We start from the raw sequence: 19,473 nt of genomic DNA, 5'->3' as shown, positions 1-19,473 counted from the left end.
GCAATGGGATTTCATGCGCATGCCCAGTGGAGGGGTTACAATGGGATCTGTAGCGCCAAGAGAGGGCTCTGTATTTCAAGCAGTGCACCTAAACCGCAAAACGCAAACATGCGACAACGCAGATGCGGTCTCGGCAATGGTTATGCTCTTCCAACCTTGCACACTAAGTACGGTAGTAGTGGGATCTGTATGAGAGAAAGCTCTCTCTATTACATGGTTGGCGCTATGGTGGCTGTCAGCCATCTGCGATGGATTAGAAATGGAGGGAGTACCTGTACAATGGGATCTGTGGCACCAAGCCATACGCCATGTAGTGCTATGCCATCTCTGGTGGGCGCATGCCCAGTAGTAGGGTTGCGATGGGATTTCATGCGCATGCCCAATTGAGGTGATACAATGGGATCTGTAGCGCCAAGAGAGGGCTCTGTATTTCAAACTGTGCGCCTAAGCCGCAAAATGCAAACATGTGACAACGGAGATGCGGTCTCGGCCCTACACACTATACCGACGTCTCTTGGACTTTGTCTGAGTGTGGTTTCTGACTGCGAGAGAGCTCTCTGTGTTCAAAGCTGACTGTGCGTTTGAAGTGCAAAATAGCGTTGCATCGCAAACTTATGACAATGGTGATGTTCTTCCAACCTTGCACACTAAGTACGGTAGTAGTAGGATCTGTATGAGAGAGAGCTCTCTGTATTACACAGTTGGCGCTATGGTGGCTGTCAGCCATCTGCGATGGATTAGAAATGGAGGGGGTACCTGTACAATGGGATCTGTGGTGCCCAGCCATACACCATGTAGCACTATGCCATGGCATATGGATGATCATCACTGAGCATGCGCAGTCAGTTGGCTATATTATTGCAGTCGGTATGCTGTTGAATTTCCATCTCTGGCGGGCGCATGCCCAGTAGTAGGGTTGTGATGGGATTTCATGCGCATGCCCAATGGAGGTGATACAATGGGATCTGTAGCACCAAAAGAGGGATCTGTATTTCAAACTGTGCACCTAAGCCGCAAAACGCAAACATGTGACAACGCAGATGCGGTCTCGGCCCTACACACTATACCGACGTCTCTTGGACTGTGTCTGAGAGTGGTTTCTGACTGCGAGAGAGCTCTCTGTGTTCAAAGCTGACTGTGCGTTTGAAGCGCAAAATAGCATTGCATCGCAAACTTATGACAATGGTGATGCTCTTCCAACCTTGCACACTAAGTACGGTAGTAGTAGGATCTGTATGAGAGAGAGCTCTCTCTATTACATGGTTGGCGCTATGGTGGCTGTCAGCCATCTGAGATGGATTAGAAACGGAGGGGGTACCTGTACAATGGGATCTGTAGCGCTATGCCATGGCGTATGGATGATCATCACTGAGCATGTGCAGCTAGTTGGCTATATTACTGCAGTCGGTGTGCTGTTGATTATATTACTGCAGTCTGCATGCACCCGCCATCTCTGGCGGGTGCATGCCCAGTAGGAGGGTTGCGATGGGATTTGTGGCGCATGCCCAGTGGGCCGAGAGTCATACACAGTGCATCAGGTCCCTTCCCCCAAAGCAAGCAAGAGCCTCTCATTACCATAATAAAGGACGCTTTGTTAATCCATTTACTGTAAGCAGTCAGCTCTGCCCTAGTGTCCTGAATAATGCTATGAATAGTGACCATTGCCAAGGACACCATCCCCCGTCTGCTAGGACAACTAGTGTGCCGCTATGAATGTGCCTGTACTGTATATTAAAAACTGACGGTGCCTTTGAATTTTGCACCACACAATAGTGATTTCATAACTGCAGAAACTGGTAGTGAATGGACTGTATAGAATGATAGACAGGGCTCTGTAAAATGCAAAATGCAAACATGCGACAATGCAGATGCGATCTCGGCCTTACACACTATACCGACGTCTCTTGGACTGTGTCTGAGAGTTGTTTCTGTCTGTGACTTTGCCACTACAGTTATGACTACATTACAGTGCACCACAGATGCCTGCCGTAACGAGTGAATTAGTGTCGTCGTGCGCCGTGCGCCATTCGTTATGCGCTGTGCGATGTACGACGTGCGTCACTGGCTATTCAAAATGGATGCTACTAGGGCACGATGGTTTTCATCCGGCGAGCTCTTTGTCTTGGTGAAGTGGAGAGACCAAGCCTTCGCAACAAACCAAGACAAAGAGCTCGCATACAGAAGTGCGAGCCGAGAAATTCACAGGCTGTATGGCCTGCGCCGCAATGTCAGGTCACTGCAGCGCAGGTGGTCTGACCTGCTGAGGAGGGACAGGCCTCGCCTAGAGGGCATCCGGAGGCGTATAAGGCGAAGTAAGTACAGTATTGCTGTATAATCACATGAATTACAGTATACTGTACAATAACGAATACAGTACAATGCACGACTCTGACACACTCTACATTACTGTACACTGCACTGTAGGGTGTTGGATACTACAGTATCTGGCGATGACTGACAGTTGTTACCACATACTGACATGACTGGCAGACATTTGATTGACAGGCTGATTAAATCTACAGTACTGTAGTATACATGGACTAAAGGGTGACACACTATTGGTCGACATGGCTTGTTTGATTAATAAACCTACAGTAACAAAAGGCAAGTTGATTGATCCACCATTCTACTGTCTGTTGACCAAATCTATGTTAACCTACAGTACTGTACACACTATATTTCTGTGCTGGGCGTGCCATAAAGGGTCTGACATTATTACTGTACGTCACGGACAGATTCAGGGGTCTCCAATCAGCTCCCAACTGTCATCTCACAGGCTGTGTTTGAAAAATGAAATTTGGGAGCTGATTGGCTGGTATCTTATCACTTCTCACTCTGTGCCCCATTTACAAACGAAGGGAAATACCAGGGGGAATTTTCGTTTAGTATCACTGTGTATTCCACTGGTACTGTATTTATTAATACCATACTTACCCCTCCGATGAGGTCCTGCAAAGTCCTCAGCGAGGTCCTCCGCTGGGTTCGGGCTCCAGTGTCATGCGCATGTGCATGACAGGGAGACCCGGCAGTGCCTTGAATGCTTCGTTGAAGCTGGAAAGGCACTGCCGGGTCTCCATTGCCGGCAATGGGGCCCACTTCGCTCTCGACATCTTTTGGGCCATCTTGTACAGCTCATGGGGTGGCGACAGTGCCACCCACAGAGCCTCTGTGTGACGTTGCACCACTTGGTCATACAGTACTGGACTGTATATTTTTTTATATACAGTACAGTACAGTACCATACTGTTTTATGTTGGGCCTAATGCCAGCTTCACAGACTACAGTAGTTTTTGTACTACAGTATACTGTATTGGTTTGTATTTTAATCAATAGCTAATTCCCTAAGGCCATCTACAGTACTGTACCGTAATCCCTCTACAATTTGGAATAGAGGTCTGAACTCTTGTTTTCAAATGCTCCTTAATGACGACATGTATTTTTCCCCACAGGGCAAGAAGCACCCCCTGCCCCAGCAGCGCCACCACCACCGCCGCCGCCATCACCACGACCACCGTCGCCACCCCCACCACCGCCAGCAGCCGGGCCCAGTGGGCTGAATTGTCGGAGTAAGTACAGTACACACTACTGTACACTGTTCTCTCTCTCCTTTCTCTCTCTCTCTCTCTCTCTCTCTCATTTGTGTGTTTGTTTTTGGTGTTATGGAGACTCTGGTCAAGATTTGTACAGTTTATTTGTTTCAAAATGGTTTTGAGGGAAACTGACAGTACAGTGTTCTTTTTCCACAGTCCTACCTCCACGACCACCACCACCACCTTCTGCAGCCTCCTCCTCAAATGACAGTGGTAATGATTACAACAGTTACAGTATGGACACAATAGTGTCATGCTACTGCCTTTTTGATTTTTTGTATAATATTTTTTTTCTTATATTGTACACACAGACAGACTCGTCATTGATGAGCAGGCTGCAGGTACTATAAGCCCCATGCCATGTAAGTACAGTACACCACATTGTTTTCTATAGCACTGTATATCTCTCCTTTTCTTCCCTTGTCAGTCTCTACCTACGGTATCTCTTTCTCTCTCTCTCTTTATCTCTCTCTCTCTTTCTCAGTGTCTCTCTTTTCTGTACTTGTGTAATAGTAACATTATTTTATTTCAAAAGTATCACCAAGTGAAGGGTACATCCGGGCCCAGTGGCCTCATCTGGCCGCGTAAGTACACTACACCACATTTTTTTCTACAGTACTGTATCTCTTTCTCTCTCTCTCTTTCTCTCTCTTTTTCTCTATTTAGCTCTCCCTCTCTCTTTCTCTCTCTCTCTTTATCTCTCTCTCTTTCTCTCTCCCTCTGTTTTTCTTTCTGTCTCTCTTTCTCTCTCTCTCTTTCTCTCTCTCTTCCTCTTTCTTTCTCTTTATCTTCCTCTCTCTTTAATTTTCCTCTCTCTCTTTTTTGCTCTCTTTCCCTGTTTTTCTCTCTTTCTTTTTCTCTCTCTCTTTCTCTCTCTCCCTGTCTCCCTCAGTTTCTCTCTCTCTCTTTTTCTCTTTCTCCCTTTCTTTCTCTCTCCCTCTGTTTTTCTCTTTCTCTCTAAAAACATCTCCAAAGTCTTCTCCTTACACAATAATTGTTTCTGTCCTTGTGTATTTTAGTTGAAGACATTGAAGGGCCTCAGCCCTCCCCAGGGCAAGAGGAGGACCCAGACTCCCCTCCCCAGCCAAGTAAGTACTGTATACAGTTTTATACTGTAGAACATTTTGTATTAATACTGTAATACAGTACAGTATATACTGTAGTAATGTTACTACTCTCTCTCTTTCTTTTTTTTTCTCTCTCTCTCTTTTCTGTAACATACTGTCATTTTTTTCAACAGCATCACCAACCAGTGATACACGTAAGTACAGTACTGTATCTCTCTGCTTTATTTCCCTAGTCTCTCTCTCTTTCTCTCTCCCTCTCTCTCTATTTCTTTCTCTCTCTTTCTCTCTCTCTCCCTTTCTTTCTCTTCCTTTCTCTCTCTCGCTTTCTCTCTCCCCTCTATCTCTCTCTCTCCCTCCCTCTTTCTCTCTCTCTCTCTCTTTACATGTTTTTTTTTCCCACAGTTCCAGAGACCGTACCCCCAGCCGGCCCCAGCGAGAGTCTGCGTAAGTACAGTACTGTATGCTACAGTACATTGTTCTCTCTCTCTTTCTCTCTGTCTCTCTCTTTTTCTCTCTCTCTTGCTTTTATTTCTCTGTCTCTTTCTCTCTTTTTTTCTCTCTCTCTTTTTCTCTCTCTATCTCCCTCTCTCTCCCTCCCTCCCTCTCTTTCTCCCTCCCTCTCTTTCTCTGTCTCTCTACCTCTATCTGTCCCTCCCTTTCCCCCTCCCTCTCCCCTCCCTCTCCCCTCTCTCTCTCTCTCTCTCTCTCTCTCTTTCTCTCTCTCTTTTCTCTCTCTCTCTTTTTCTTTCTCTGTCTCTTTCTCTCTCTTTTTTTCTCTCTCTCTTTTTTTCTCTCTCTCCCTTTCTTTCTCTCCCTTTCTCTATCTTTCTCTCTTTCTCTATCCCTCTCTCCCCCTCTATCTTTCTCTTTCTCTCTCTCTCCCTCTCCTTTGTTTCTCTCTCTTTCTTTCTCACACTCCCTCCCTCTCCCCCTCTCTCTCTTTTTCTCTATCTTTTTTTCTCTCTCTCCCTCTCTTTCTTTCTCTCCCTCCCTCTCTTTCTTTCTCTCCCTCCCTCACTTTCTCTCTCTCTCCCCCTTTCTTTCTCTCCCTTTCTCTCTTTCTCTATCCCTCTCTCCCACTCTATCTTTCTCTTTCTCTTTCTCTCCCCTGTTTCTCTCTATCTCTCTCTTTTTCTCTCTTTTTTTCTCTCTCTTTCTCCCTCTCTTTCTTTCTCTCCCTCCCTCTCTTTCTTTCTCTCCCTCCCTCTCCCTTTCTCTCTGTGTCTCCCTCTCTCTCTCCCTCCCTTTCTCCCTCTCTTTCTCTCACTCTCTCCGGTGTTTTCAGGGAAAATTAAATTTTTTTCCCCACAGTTCCAGAGACCGTACCCCCAGCGTGAGTCTGCGTAAGTACAGTACATTGTTCTCTCTCTTTTTCTTTCTCTGTCTCTTTCTCTCTTTTTTTCTCTCTCTCGTGTGTTTTCATAAATTTTTTGACTTTTCAACATTTGTTTTTTTTTGACACACAGATGACTGCTTTATCATGGAGGCAGGCAGCAGCCCTGCCCCGATATGTATGTACAGTAGTGTACATTACATTGTTCTACCACTGTATACTTACTGTCTCTCTCTCTCTCTCCATGCATCTCCAACCTCTTCTCAATACACGCTAATTCTTCCTCTCCTTGTGTTATTCTTATTTTCCAGTACTGTACAGTATGTTTCGGTGACCTGTCTTTAGGTGCATACACGCTAGATGATTTGGATGAATGCTAACAATATTGTTCAATGATACAGTACAGTACATTATACAGTGTTGCTCATATCATCTAGTGTGTACTGTAAATCACCAAGGATGCGTGTGCGCACTCCCCCAAGGCATCAACGATATCCGCAGTGGGCTGTACATGCAGGTCAATCTATGGATATTGTTAACCCTCCCACCCCCTTGTCTTTCTTCGCTGCTGGCATCAGCAAGTGTGCATAGGGTACACTTGACAACGCCGGCACTGTGACGAACAATATCGCCTCATATACTGTATATAGTACCTGGTTTAATGCCCATGTCCCACACTATACAGTAAGTGGATACTGTCATTAAAGTGTAATAATACAGTAGTAATAGTACTGTCAGGCTGAATTATTGACATTTTTCCATATTTTTTCATGCAAAATGACAATTTTTTTTACCCACAGTGCAAGGCACAGAAGGGCACCAGCCTATAGACGCCTGGAAACGGAGACAATCTATTTTCTGTAAGTACTGTACCGTACACTACTTTACATTGTCTTCTACTGTATCGCACTCCTTTTTTTTACTTTCACAGTGTCTTTCTCACCCTCCCGTACTACAAAGACCCATCTCACTTGCTCCAGGGCTCGCGTGCGCACTGCCGGACAATCGACCCGGTTGCGCGAGGATCTGAATCAGGCCCTACTGTAATTCTTTCTCTACTGTACTTGAGTAACAGGAACATTCTGGTTTTTTCCCCCCACAGTTCTGCAACAAGGAAAGCCCCATCACCAGCCCCCCACTGACCCAAATTTGGGTTTTTGCCCACGTAAGTACTGAACCTTACACTACTACAGTATACAGTACTGTAAATTGTCTTCTACTGTATCACTCTCGTTTTCTGTGTGTTTGTATTGGTGTTATGTATGGAGGTGTTATTTTTTTTTCCGTATAATCTTTTTTTTCTTAAACACACAGTAAAAAAATTCAAACAGGAGCCACCCAAGCCACAGCTCCCTGGCCTCTGTACGAGTAAGTACAGTACTGTATCTTTTTCTGTCTCTATAATTTTCTCTCTCCCTCTCTGTCTTTCTGTCCCTCCCTCTCCTTCTCCCCCTCTTTCTTTTTTTCCCTCCCTCTCCCCCCCTCTCTCTTTGTCTCTCCCTCTCTCTCTTCTCTCTCTCCCCCTCCCTCTCTTTCTCTCTCTTTTTCTCTCTTTTTCCCACTCTTTCTCTCTCCCTCTCTGTCTTTCTCTCCCTCCCTCTCTATTTTTCTCTCTCTCTGTCTTTCTCTCTCCCTCTCCCCCCCCCCCTCTCCCCCCTCCCTCTTTCTTTTTCTCCCTCTGTCTGTGTTTGTTTTTGTTGTTATGGAGGCTCTGTTCAAGATTTATACAGTTTCTTTGTTTCCAAATGGTTTTGATGGAAACTGTTCTTTTTCCACAGTCCTACTACCAACAGCGGCGGCAACACCATCACCACCCAGTGGCGTCTCCATGCCACGTAAGTGCAGTACACCACATTGTTTTCTTCAGCACTGTATCTCTCTCCTTTTTTTCCCTTGTCAGTCTCTATCTCTCTCTTTCGCTCTCTCTCTCTCTCTGTCTTTCTCTCTCTATCTCTCCCCCTCCCTCTACCCCTCCCTATCTTTCTCTCTCCTTTTCTCTCTCTTTTTCCCTCTCTCTCTCTCCCTCTCTATTTTTCTCTCTCCCCATCCCTCTCTTTCTCTCTCTTATTTTCTCTTTTTTTCTCTTTTTTTCCCATTCTCTTTCTCTCTCCCTCTCTATCTTTCTCTCCCTCCCTCTCTATTTTTCTCTCTCTGTCTTTCTCTCTCCCTCTCTTTCTTTCCCCCCCTATCCCCCCTATCTATCTCTTTCTCTCTCCCTCTCTCTTTCTCTCTCTCCCCCTCCCTCTCTTTTTCTCTCTTTTTCTCTCTCTTTTTTCCTCTTTCTTTCTCTCTCCCTCTCTGTCTTTCTCTCCCTCTCTCTCTCTTTTTCTTTCTCTGTCTTTCTCTCTCCCTCTCCCCCTCCCCCCCTCCCTCCCTCCCTCTCTTTCTCTATCTTTTTCTCTCTGACTTTCTCTCTCCCTCTCTGTCTTTCTCTCTCCCTCTCTGTCTTTCTCTCCCTCCCACTCTCTTTTTCTTTGTCTTTCTCTGTCTTTATCTCTCCATCCCCCCTCCCTCTCTTTCTCTCTCTTTTTCTCTCTTTCTTTCTCTCTCCTTCTCTGTCTTTCTCTTCCTCCTTCTCTCTTTTTCTCTCTCTCTCTCTTTTTTTCTCTCTCTCTTTTTCTCTCTCTGTCTTTCTCTCTCCCTCTCCCCCCTCCCTCTTTCTTTTTCTCCCTCTGTCTGTGTTTCTTTTTGTTGTTATGGAGGCTCTGTTCAAGATTTATACAGTTTATTTGTTTCCAAATGGTTTTGATGGAAACTGTTCTTTTTCCACAGTCCTACCACCACCACCACCACCTGGCCCCAGTGGCCTCTCCGTACCGCATAAGTGCAGTACACCACATTATTTTCTACAGCACTGTATCTCTCTCCTTTTTTTCTCTTATCAGTCTCTCTCTCTCTCTTTGTCTCCCTATCTCTCTTTTTCTCCTTCTCTCTCTCTTTTTCTCTCTCTCTCTCTCTGTCTGTGTTTGTTTTTGTTGTTATGGAGGCTCTGTTCAAGATTTATACAGTTTATTTGTTTCCAAATGCTTTTGATGGAAACTGTTCTTTTACCACCATCACCACCAACGGCGGCGGCACCACCACCACCACCCCCCCACCCCCCAGTGGTGTCTCCAGGCCGCGTAAGTGCAGTACACCACATTGTTTTCTACAGCACTGTATCTCTCTCCTTTTTGTCCCTTGTTAGTCTCTCTCTCTCTCTCTCTCTCTCTCTGTTTCTCTCCCTCCCTCTCTCTTTTTCTCTCTCTCTCTGTCTTTGTCTTTCTCTCTCTCTCTTTTTCTCTCTCTCTCTCTCTGTCTTTCTCTCTCCCTACCCCCCTCCTTCTCTTTCTCTCTCTTTTTCTCTCTCTCTTTCTCTCTCCCTCTCTGTCTTTCTCTCCCTCCCTCTCTCTTTTTCTCTCTCTCTCTCTTTTTCTCTCTCTGTCTTTCTCTCTCCCTTTCCCCCCTCCCTCTCCCCTCCCCCCCTCTCTCTCTCCCCCTCCCTCTTTCTTTTTCTCCCTCTGTCTGTGTTTGTTTTTGTTGTTATGGAGGCTCTGTTCAAGATTTATACAGTTTATTCGTTTCCAAATGGTTTTGATGGAAACTGTTCTTTTTCCACAGTGCTACCACCAACAGCGGCGGCAACACCACCACCCAGTGGTGCCTCCATGCCGCGTAAGTGCAGTACAACACATTGTTTTCTACAGCACTGTATCTCTCTCCTTTTTTTCCCTTGTCAGTCTCTCTCTCTCTCTTTCTCTCTATCTCTCTCTCTGTCTTTCTCTCTCCCTCTCCCCCTCCCTCCCTCTCCCCTTCCTCTCTTTCTCTCTTCTTTTCTCTCTCTTTTTCCCTCTCTCTTTCTCTCTCCCCCTCCCTCTCTTTCTCTCTCTTTTTCTGTATCTCTTTCTCTCTCCCTCTCTATCTTTCTCTCCCTCCCTCTCTCTTTTTCTCCCTCTCTGGCTTTCTCTCTGCCTCTCTTTCTTTTTCTCCCTCCCTCTCCCCCCTCTCTATCTCTTTCTCTCTCCCTCTCTCTTTCTCTCTCCCCCCTCCCTCTCTTTCTCTCTCTTTTTCTCTCTTTTTCCCATTGTCTTTCTCTCTCCCTCTCTGTCTTTCTCTCACTCTCTCTCTCTTTTTCTCTCTCTGTCTTTCTCTCTCCCTCTCCCCCTCCCTCCCCACCCCTCCCTCTCTTTTTCTCTCTTTTTCTCTCTGTCTTTCTCTCTCCCTCTCTGTCTTTCTCTTCCTCCCACTGTCTTTTTCTCTCTCTCTCTCTCTGTCTTTCTCTCTCCTCACCTCCCTCTCTTTCTCTCTCTTTTTCTCTCTCTCTTTTTATCTTTCTGTCTTTCCCTCTCCCCCATTCCCTCTCCCCTCCCCACATCCCTCTCCCCCGACTCCCTCTTTCTTTTTCTCCCTCTGTCTGTATTTGTTTTTGTTGTTATGGAGGCTCTGTTCAAGATGTATACAGTTTATTTGTTTCCAAATGGTTTTGATGGAAACTGTTCTTTTTCCACAGTCCTACCACCAACACCACCAACGGCGGCAGCACCACCACCACCAATACCCCCACACCCCAGTGACATCTCAATGCCGCATAAGTGCAGTACACCACATTCTTTTCTACAGTACTGTATCTCTCTCCTTTTTTTCCCTTGTCAGTCTCTCTCTCTGTCTTTGTCTCCCTCCCTCTCTTTTTCTCTCTCTCTCTCTTTTTTTCTCTCTCTCTTTTTCTCTCTCTGTCTTTCTCTCTCCCTCTCTCCCCTCCCTCTTTCTTTTTCTCCCTCTGTCTGTGTTTGTTTTTGTTGTTATGGAGGCTCTGTTCAAGATTTATACAGTTTATTTGTTTCCAAATGGTTTTGATGGAAACTGTTCTTTTTCCACAGTCCTACCACCATCACCACCAACGGCGGCGGCACCACCACCACCACCCCCACGCCCCAGTGGTGTCTACATGCCGCGAGAGTGCAGTACACCACATTGTTTTCTACAGTACTGTATCTCTCTAATTTTTGTCCCTTGTCAGTCTCTCTCTCTCTCTGTCTTTCTCTCCCTCCCTCTCTCTTTTTCTGTCTCTCTCTCTCTCTCTCTCTCTCTCTCTCTTTGTCTCCCTCCCTCTCTCTTTCTCTCTCTCTCTCTTTTCCTCTCTCTCTCTGTCTTTCTCTCTCCCTACCCCCCTCCCTCTCTTTCTCTCTCTTTTTCTCTCTCTTTCTCTCTCTGTCTTTCTCTCTCCCTCCCCCCCTCCTTCTCTTTCTCTCTCTTTTTCTCTCTCTCTTTCTCTCTCCCTCTCTGTCTTTCTCTCCCTCCCTCTCTCTTTTTCTCTCTCTCTCTCTTTTTCTCTCTCTGTCTTTCTCTCCCCCTCTCCCCCCTCCCTCTCCCCTCCCCCCCTCTCTCTCTCCCCCTCCCTCTTTCTTTTTCTCCCTCTGTCTGTGTTTGTTTTTGTTGTTATGGAGGCTCTTTTCAGGATTTATACAGTTTATTCGTTTGCAAATGGTTTTGATGGAAACTGTTCTTTTTCCACAGTGCCACCACCAACAGAGGCGGCAACACCACCACCCAGTGGTGCTTCCGTGCTGCGTAAGTGCAGTACACCACATTGTTTTCTACAGCACTGTATCTCTCTCCTTTTTTTCCCTTGTCAGTCTCTCTCTCTCTCTTTCTCTCTCTCTCTCTCTGACTTTCTCTCTCCCTCTCCCCCTCCCTCCCGCTCCCCTTCCTCTCTTTCTCTCTCCTTTTCTCTCTCTTTTTCCCTCTCCCTTTCTCTCTCCCTCTCTCTTTCTCTCTCCCCCCTCCCTCTCTTTCTCTCTCTTTTTCCATCTCTTTCTCTCTCCCTCTCTATCTTTCTCTCCCTCCCTCTCTCTTTTTCTCCCTCTCTGTCTTTCTCTCTGCCTCTCTTTCTTTTTCTCCCTCTCTCTCCCTCCTCTCTATCTCTTTCTCTCTCCCTCTCTCTTTCTCTCTCCCCCTCCCTCTCTTTCTCTCTCTTTTTCTCTCTTTTTCCCTTTCTCTTTCTCTCTCCCTCTGTGTCTTTCTCTCACTCTCTCTCTCTTTTTCTCTCTCTGTCTTTCTCTCTCCCTCTCCCCCTCACTCCCCACCCCTCCCTCTCTTTCTCTCTCTTTTTCTCTCTGTCTTTCTCTCTCCCTCTCTGACTTTCTCTCCCTCCCACTCTCTTTTTCTCTCTCTCTCTGTCTTTCTCTCTCCCCCCCCCCTCTCTTTCTCTCTCTTTTTCTCTCTCTCTTTCTCTCTCCCTCTGTATTTATACTCCTCCCTCTCTCTTTTTCTCTCTCTCTCTTTATCTCTCTCTGTCTTTCTCTCTCCCTCTCCCCCATTCCCTCTCCCATCTGCCCCTCCCTCTCCCCCCACTCCCTCTTTCTTTTTCTCCCTCTGTCTGTATTTGTTTTTGTTGTTATGGATGCTCTGTTCAAGATGTATACAGTTTATTTGTTTCCAAATGGTTTTGATGGAAACTGTTCTTTTTCCACAGTCCTACCACCAACACCACCAACGGCGGCGGCACCACCACCACCAATACCCCCACACCCCAGTGGCGTCTCAATGCCACATAAGTGCAGTACACCACATTCTTTTCTACAGTACTGTATCTCTCTCCTTTTTTTCCCTTGTCAGTCTCTCTCTCTGTCTTTGTCTCCCTCCCTCTCTCTTTTTCTCTCTCTCTCTTTTTCTCTCTCTCTTTGTCTGTGTTTGTTTTTGTTGTTATGGAGGCTCTGTTCAAGATTTATACAGTTTATTTGTTTCCAAATGGTTTTGATGGAAACTGTTCTTTTTTCACAGTCCTACCACCATCACCACCAACGGCGGCGGCACTACAACCACCACGACCCTCACTCCCCAGTGGTGTCTCCATGCCGCGTAAGTGCAGTACACCACATTGTTTTCTACAGCACTGTATTTCTCTCCTTTTTGTCCCTTGTCAGTCTCTCTCTCTCTCTCTGTCTTTCTCTCCCTCCCTCTCTCTTTTTCACTCTCTCTCTCCCTGTCTTTGTCTCCCTCCCTCTCTCTTTTTGTCTCTCTCTCTTTTTCTCTCTCTCTCTGTCTTTCTCTCTCACTCCCCCCTCCCTCTCTTTCTCTTTCTTTTTCTCTCTCTCTTTCTCTCTCCCTATCTGTCTTTCTCTCGCTCCCTCTCTTTTTCTCTCTCTCTCTTTTTCTCTCTCTGTCTTTCTCACTCCCTCTCCCCCCCTCCCGCTCCCCTCCCTCCCTCTTTCTCCCTCCCTCTTTCTTTTACTCCCTCTGTCTGCGTTTGTTTTTGGTGTTACGGAGGCTCTGTTCAAGGTTTATACAGTTTATTTATTTCCAAATGGTTTTGATGGAAACTGTTCTTTTTCCACAGTCCTACCACCCACAGCGGTGGCAACACCACCACCCAGTGGCGTCTCCATGCTGCGTAAGTGCAGTGCACCACATTGTTTTTTACAGCACAGTATCTCTCTCCTTTTTTTCCCTTGTCAGTCTCTCTCTCTCTATCTCTCTCTCTCTCTGTCTTTCTCTCTCCCTCTCCCCTTCCTCCCTCTCCCCCTCCCTCTCTTTCTCTCTCCTTTTCTCTCTCTTTTTTCCTCTCTCTTTCTCTCCCCCTCTCTCTTTCTCTCTCTCCCCCTCCCTCTCTTTTTATCTCTTTTTCTCTCTCTTTTTCCCTCTCTCTTTCTCTCTCCCTCTCTATCTTTCTCTCCCTCACTCTCTCTTTTTCTCTCTCTTTGTCTTGCTCTCTCCCTCTCTTTCTTTTTCTACCTTCCTCTCCCCCCTCTCTATCTCTTTCTCTCTCCCTCTATCTTTCTCTGTCTCCCCTTCCCTCTCTTTCTCTCTCTTTTTCTCTCTCTTTTTCCCTCTCTTTCATTCTCACTCTCTGTCTTTCTCTCCTCCTCCTCTCACAGTCTCTTTCTCTCTCTTTTTCTCTCTCTCTTTCTCTCTCCCTCTCTGTCTTTTTCTCCCTCCCTCTCTCTTTTTCTCTCACTCTCTTTTTCTCTCTCTGTCTTTCTCTCTCCCTCTCCCCCCCCTCCCTCTCCCCTGCCCCCCTCCCTCTCCCCCCCTCCCTCTTTCTTTTTCTCCCTCTGTCTTTGTTTGTTTTTGTTGTTATGGAGGCTCTGTTCAAGATTTATACAGTTTATTTGTTTCCAACTGGTTTTGATGGAAACTGTTCTATTGTTATGGAGGCTCTGTTCAAGATGTATACAGTTTATTTGTTTCCAAATGGTTTTGATGGAAACTGTTCTTTTTCCACAGTCCTACCACCAACACCACCAACGGCGGCGGCACCACCACCACCAATACCCCCACACCCCAGTGGCGTCTCAATTCCGCGTAAGTGCAGTACACCACATTCTTTTCTACAGTACTGTATCTCTCTCCTTTTTTTCCCTTGTCAGTCTCTCTCTCTGTCTTTGTCTCCCTCCCTCTCTTTTTCTCTCTCTCTCTTTTTCTCTCTCTCTCTGTCTGTGTTTGTTTTTGTTGTTATGGAGGCTCTGTTCAAGATTTATACAGTTTATTTGTTTCCAAATGGTTTTGATGGAAACTGTTCTTTTTTCACAGTCCTACCACCATCACCACCAACGGCGGCAGCACTACAACCACCACCACCCTCACTCCCCAGTGGTGTCTCCATGCCGCGTAAGTGCAGTACACCACATTGTTTTCTACAGCACTGTATTTCTCTCCTTTTTGTCCCTTGTCAGTCTTTCTCTCTCTCTCTGTCTTTCTCTCCCTCCCTCTCTCTTTTTCACTCTCTTTCTCCCTGTCTATGTCTCCCTCCCTCTCTCTTTTTGTCTCTCTCTCTTTTTCTCTCTCTCTCTGTCTTTCTCTCTCACTCCCCCCTCCCTCTCTTTCTCTCTCTTTTTCTCTCTCTCTTTCTCTCTCCCTCTCTGTCTTTCTCTCTCCCTCTCCTCCCCTCCCTAACCCCTCCCCCCTCCCTCTCCCCCCCTCCCTCTTTCTTTTTCTCCCTCTGTCTGTGTTTGTTTTTGTTGTTATGGAGGCTCTGTTCAAGATTTATACAGTTTATTTGTTTCCAAATGGTTTTGATGGAAACTGTTCTTTTTCCACAGTCCTACCACCATCACCACCAATGGCGGCGGCACCACCACCCCCACGCCCCAGTGGTGTCTACATGCCGCGTGAGTGCAGTACACCACATTGTTTTCTACAGTACTGTATCTCTCTCCTTTTTGTCCCATGTCAGTCTCTCTCTCTCTGTCTTTCTCTCCCTCCCTCTCTCTTTTTCTCTCTCTCTCTCTCTCTCTTTTTCTCCCTCCCTGTCTCTTTCTCTCTCTCTCTCTTTTCCTCTCTCTCTCTGTCTTTCTCTCTCCCTACCCCCCTCCCTCTCTTTCTCTTTTTCTCTCTCTCTTTCTCTCTCCCCATCTGTCTTTCTCTCGCTCCCTCTCTTTTTCTCTCTCTCTCTTTTTCTCTCACTGTCTTTCTCACTCCCTCTCCCCCCCTCCCGCTCCCCTCCCTCCCTCTTTCTCAATCCCTCTTTCTTTTACTCCCTCTGTCTGCATTTGTTTTTGTTGTTACGGAGGCTCTGTTCAAGGTTTATACAGTTTATTTATTTCCAAATGGTTTTGATGGAAACTGTTCTTTTTCCACAGTCCTACCACCAACAGTGGCGGCAACACCACCACCCAGTGGCGTCTCCATGCTGCGTAAGTGCAGTACACCACATTGTTTTTTACAGCACAGTATCTCTCTTTTTTTTCCCTTGTCAGTCTCTCTCTCTCTATCTCTCTCTCTCTCTGTCTTTCTCTCTCCCTCTCCCCTTCCTCCCTCTCCCCCTCCCTCTCTTTCTCTCTCCTTTTCTCTCTCTTTTTCCCTCTCTCTTTCTCTCTCCCTCTGTCTTTCTCTCTCTCCCCTTCCCTCTCTTTCTCTCTCTTTTTCTCTCTCTTTTTCCCTCTCTTTCAATCTCACTCTCTGTCTTTCTCTCCTCCTCCTCTCACCATCTCTTTCTTTCTCTTTTTCTCTCTCTCTTTCTCTCTCCCTCTCTGTCTTTTTCTCCCTCCCTCTCTCTTTTTCTCTCACTCTCTTTTTCTCTCTCTGTCTTTCTCTCTCCCTCTCCCCCCCTCCCTCTCCCCTGCCCCCATCCCTCTCCCCCCCTCCTTCTTTCTTTTTCTCCCTCTGTCTTTGTTTGTTTTTGTTGTTATGGAGGCTCTGTTCAAGATTTATACAGTTTATTTGTTTCCAACTGGTTTTGATGGAAACTGTTCTATTTCCACAGTCCTACCACCATCACCACCAACGGCGGCGGCACCATCACCACCACCCCCACCCCCCAGTGGTGTCTCCATGCCACGTAAGTGCAGTACACCACATTGTTTTCTACAGCACTGTATCTCTCTCCTTTTTGTCCCTTGTCAGTCTCTCTCTCTCTCTCTCTCTTTCTCTCTCTCTCTGTCTTTGTCTCCCTCCCTCTCTCTTTTTCTCTCTCTCTCTTTTTCTCTCACTCTCTGTCTTTCTCTCTCCCTCCCCCCCTCCCTCTCTTTCTCTATCTTTTTCTCTCTCTCTCTCTCTCTCTCTCCCTCTCTGTCTTTCTCTCTCCCTCCCCCCTCCCTCTCTTTCTCTCTCTTTTTATCTCTCTTTTTCCCTTTCTCTTTCTCTCGCCCTCTCTGTCTTTCTCTCCCTCTCTCTCTCTTTTTCTCTCTGTCTTTCTCTCTCCCTCTCCCCCTCCCTCCCCACCCCTCCCTCTCTTTCTCTCTCTTTTTCTCTCTGTCTTTCTCTCTCCCTCTCTGTCTTTCTCTCCCTCCCTCTCTCTTTTTCTCTCTCTCTCTCTGTCTCTCTCTCTCCCCCCCTCCCTCTCTTTCTCTCTCTTTTTCTCTCTCTCTTTCTCTCTCCCTCTGTCATTATCCTCCTACCTCTCTCTTTTTCTCTCTCTCTCTTTTTCTCTCTCTGTCTTTCTCTCTCCCTCTCCCCCATTCCCAAACCCCTCCCCCCTCCCTCTCCCCCCCTCCCTCTTTCTTTCTCTCCCTCTGTCTGTGTTTGTTTTTGTTGTTATGGAGGCTCTGTTCAAGATTTATACAGTTTATTTGTTTCCAAATGGTTTTGATGGAAACTGTTCTTTTTCCACAGTCCTACCACCATCACCACCAACGGCGGCGGCACCACCACCACAATACCCCCACCCCCCAGTGGTGTCTCCATGCTGCGTAAGTGCAGTACACCACATTGTTTACTACAGCACTGTATCTCTCTCCTTTTTGTCCCTTGTCAGTCTCTCTCTCTTTGTCTTTTTCTCCCTCCCTCTCTCTTTTTCTCTCTCTCTCTCCGTCTTTGTCTCCCTCCCTCTCTCTTTCTCTCTCTCTCTCTTTCTCTCTCTCCCTGTCATTCTCTCTCCCTCCCTCCCCCACCCTCCCTCTCTTTTTCTCTCTCTCTTTCTCTCTCCCTGTCTTTCTCTCTCCCTCTCCCCCCCACACTCTCCCCTCCCCCCCCTCCTTCTCCCTCCCTCCCTCTTTCTTTTTCTCCCTCTGTCTGTGTTTGTTTTTGTTGTTATGGAGGCTCTGTTCAAGATTTATACAGTTTATTTGTTTCCAAATGCTTTTGATGGAAACTGTTCTTTATCCACAGTCCTACCACCATCACCACCAATGGCGGTGGCACCACCACCACCACCCCCACCCCCCAGTGGCGTCTCCATTCCACATAAGTGCAGTACACCACATTCTTTTCTACAGCACTGAATCTCTCTCCTTTTTTTCCCTTGTCAGTCTCTCTCCCTCTCTCATTCTATGTCTCCCTCCCTCTCTCTTTTTCTCTCTCTCTCTTTTTCTCTCTCGCTCTGTTTTTGTCTCTCTCTATCTTTTTCTCTCTCTCTTTCTCTCTACCTCTGTCTTTCTCTATCTCTCTCTCTCTTTTTCGCTCTCTCTCTCTCTTTTTCTCTCTCTATCTTTCTCTCTCCCTCTCCCCCCCTCACTTTCCCCTCCCTCTCCCTCTATCTCTCTCCTTTTTGTCCCTTGTCAGTCTCTCTCTCTCTCTTTCTCTCTGTCTTTCTCTCCCTCCATCTCTCTTTTTCTCTCTCTCTCTTTCTTTGTCTCCCTCCCTCTCTCTTTTTTTCTCTCTCTCTCTCTTTTTCTCTCTCTCTCTCTCTGTCTTTCTCTCTCTTTCCCCCTCCCTCTCTTTCTCTCTCTTTTTCTCTTTCTCTCTCTCTCTCTCCCTCTCTGTCTTTCTCTCTCCCTCCCCCCTCCCTCTCTTTCTCTCTCTTTTTATCTCTCTTTTTCCCTTTCTCTTTCTCTCTCCCTCTCTGTCTTTCTCTCCCTCTCTCTCTTTTTCTCTCTGTCTTTCTCTCTCCCTCTTCCCCTCCCTCCCCACCCCTCCCTCTCTTTCGCTCTCTTTTTCTCTCTGTATTTCTCTCTCCCTCTCTGTCTTTCTCTCCCTCCCACTCTCTTTTTCTCTCTCTCTCTCTGTCTTTCTCTCCCTCTCTTTCTCTCTCTTTTTCTCTCTCTCTTTCTCTCTCCCTCTGTCATTATCCTCCTCCCACTCTCTTTTTCTCTCTCTCTCTTTTTCTATCTCTGTCTTTCTCTCTCCCTTTCCCCCATTCCCTCTCCCCTCCCCCCACCCTCTCCCCCCACTCCCTCTTTCTTTTTCTCCCTCTGTCTGTATTTGTTTTTGTTGTTATGGAGGCTCTTTTTAAGATGTATACAGTTTATTTGTTTCCAAATGGTTTTGATGGAAACTGTTCTTTTTCACAGTCCTACCACCAACAACACCAACGGCGACGGCACCACCACCACCAATACCCCCACCCCCCAGTGGTGTCTCCATGCTGCATAAGTGCAGTACACCACATTGTTTTCTACAGCACTGTATCTCTCTCCTTTTTGTCCCTTGTCAGTCTCTCTCTCTTTCTGTCTTTTTCTCCCTCTCTCTCTTTCTCTCTCTCTCTCTGTCTTTGTCTCCCTCCCTCACTCTTTTTCTCTCTCTCTCTTTCTCTCTCCCTCCCTCCCCCACCCTCCCTCTCTTTTTCTCTCTCTCTTTCTCTCTCCCTGTCTTTCTCTCTCCCTCTCCCCCCCTCCCTCTTCCCTCCCCCCCTCCTTCTCCCTCCCTCCCTCTTTCTTTTTCTCCCTCTCTCTGTGTTTGTTTTTGTTGTTATGGAGGCTCTGTTCAAGATTTATGCAGTTTATTTGTTTCCAAATGCTTTTGATGGAAACTGTTCTTTATCCACAGTCCTACCACCATCACCACCAACGGCGGTGGCACCACCACCACCACCCCCACCCCCCAGTGGCGTCTCCATTCCACATAAGTGCAGTACACCACATTCTTTTCTACAGCACTGAATCTCTCTCCTTTTTTTCCCTTGTCCGTCTCTCTCCCTCTCTCATTCTATGTCTCCCTCCCTCTCTCTTTTTCTCTCTCTCTCTTTTTCTCTCTCGCTCTGTTTTTGTCTCTCTCTCTCTTTTTCTCTCTCTCTCTCTGTCTTTGTCTCCCTCCCTCTCTCTTTTTTTCTCTCTCTCTCTCTTTTTCTCTCTCTCTTTCTCTCTCCCTCTCTGTCTTTCTCTCCCTCCCTCTCTCTTTTTCTCTCTCTCTT

Source organism: Taudactylus pleione, unplaced genomic scaffold (assembly GCF_031769625.1).
Source record: "Taudactylus pleione unplaced genomic scaffold, aTauple2 ptg000066l, whole genome shotgun sequence".
Taxonomy (NCBI): domain Eukaryota; kingdom Metazoa; phylum Chordata; class Amphibia; order Anura; family Myobatrachidae; genus Taudactylus; species Taudactylus pleione.
Note: the sequence above shows the minus strand (reverse complement) of the source record.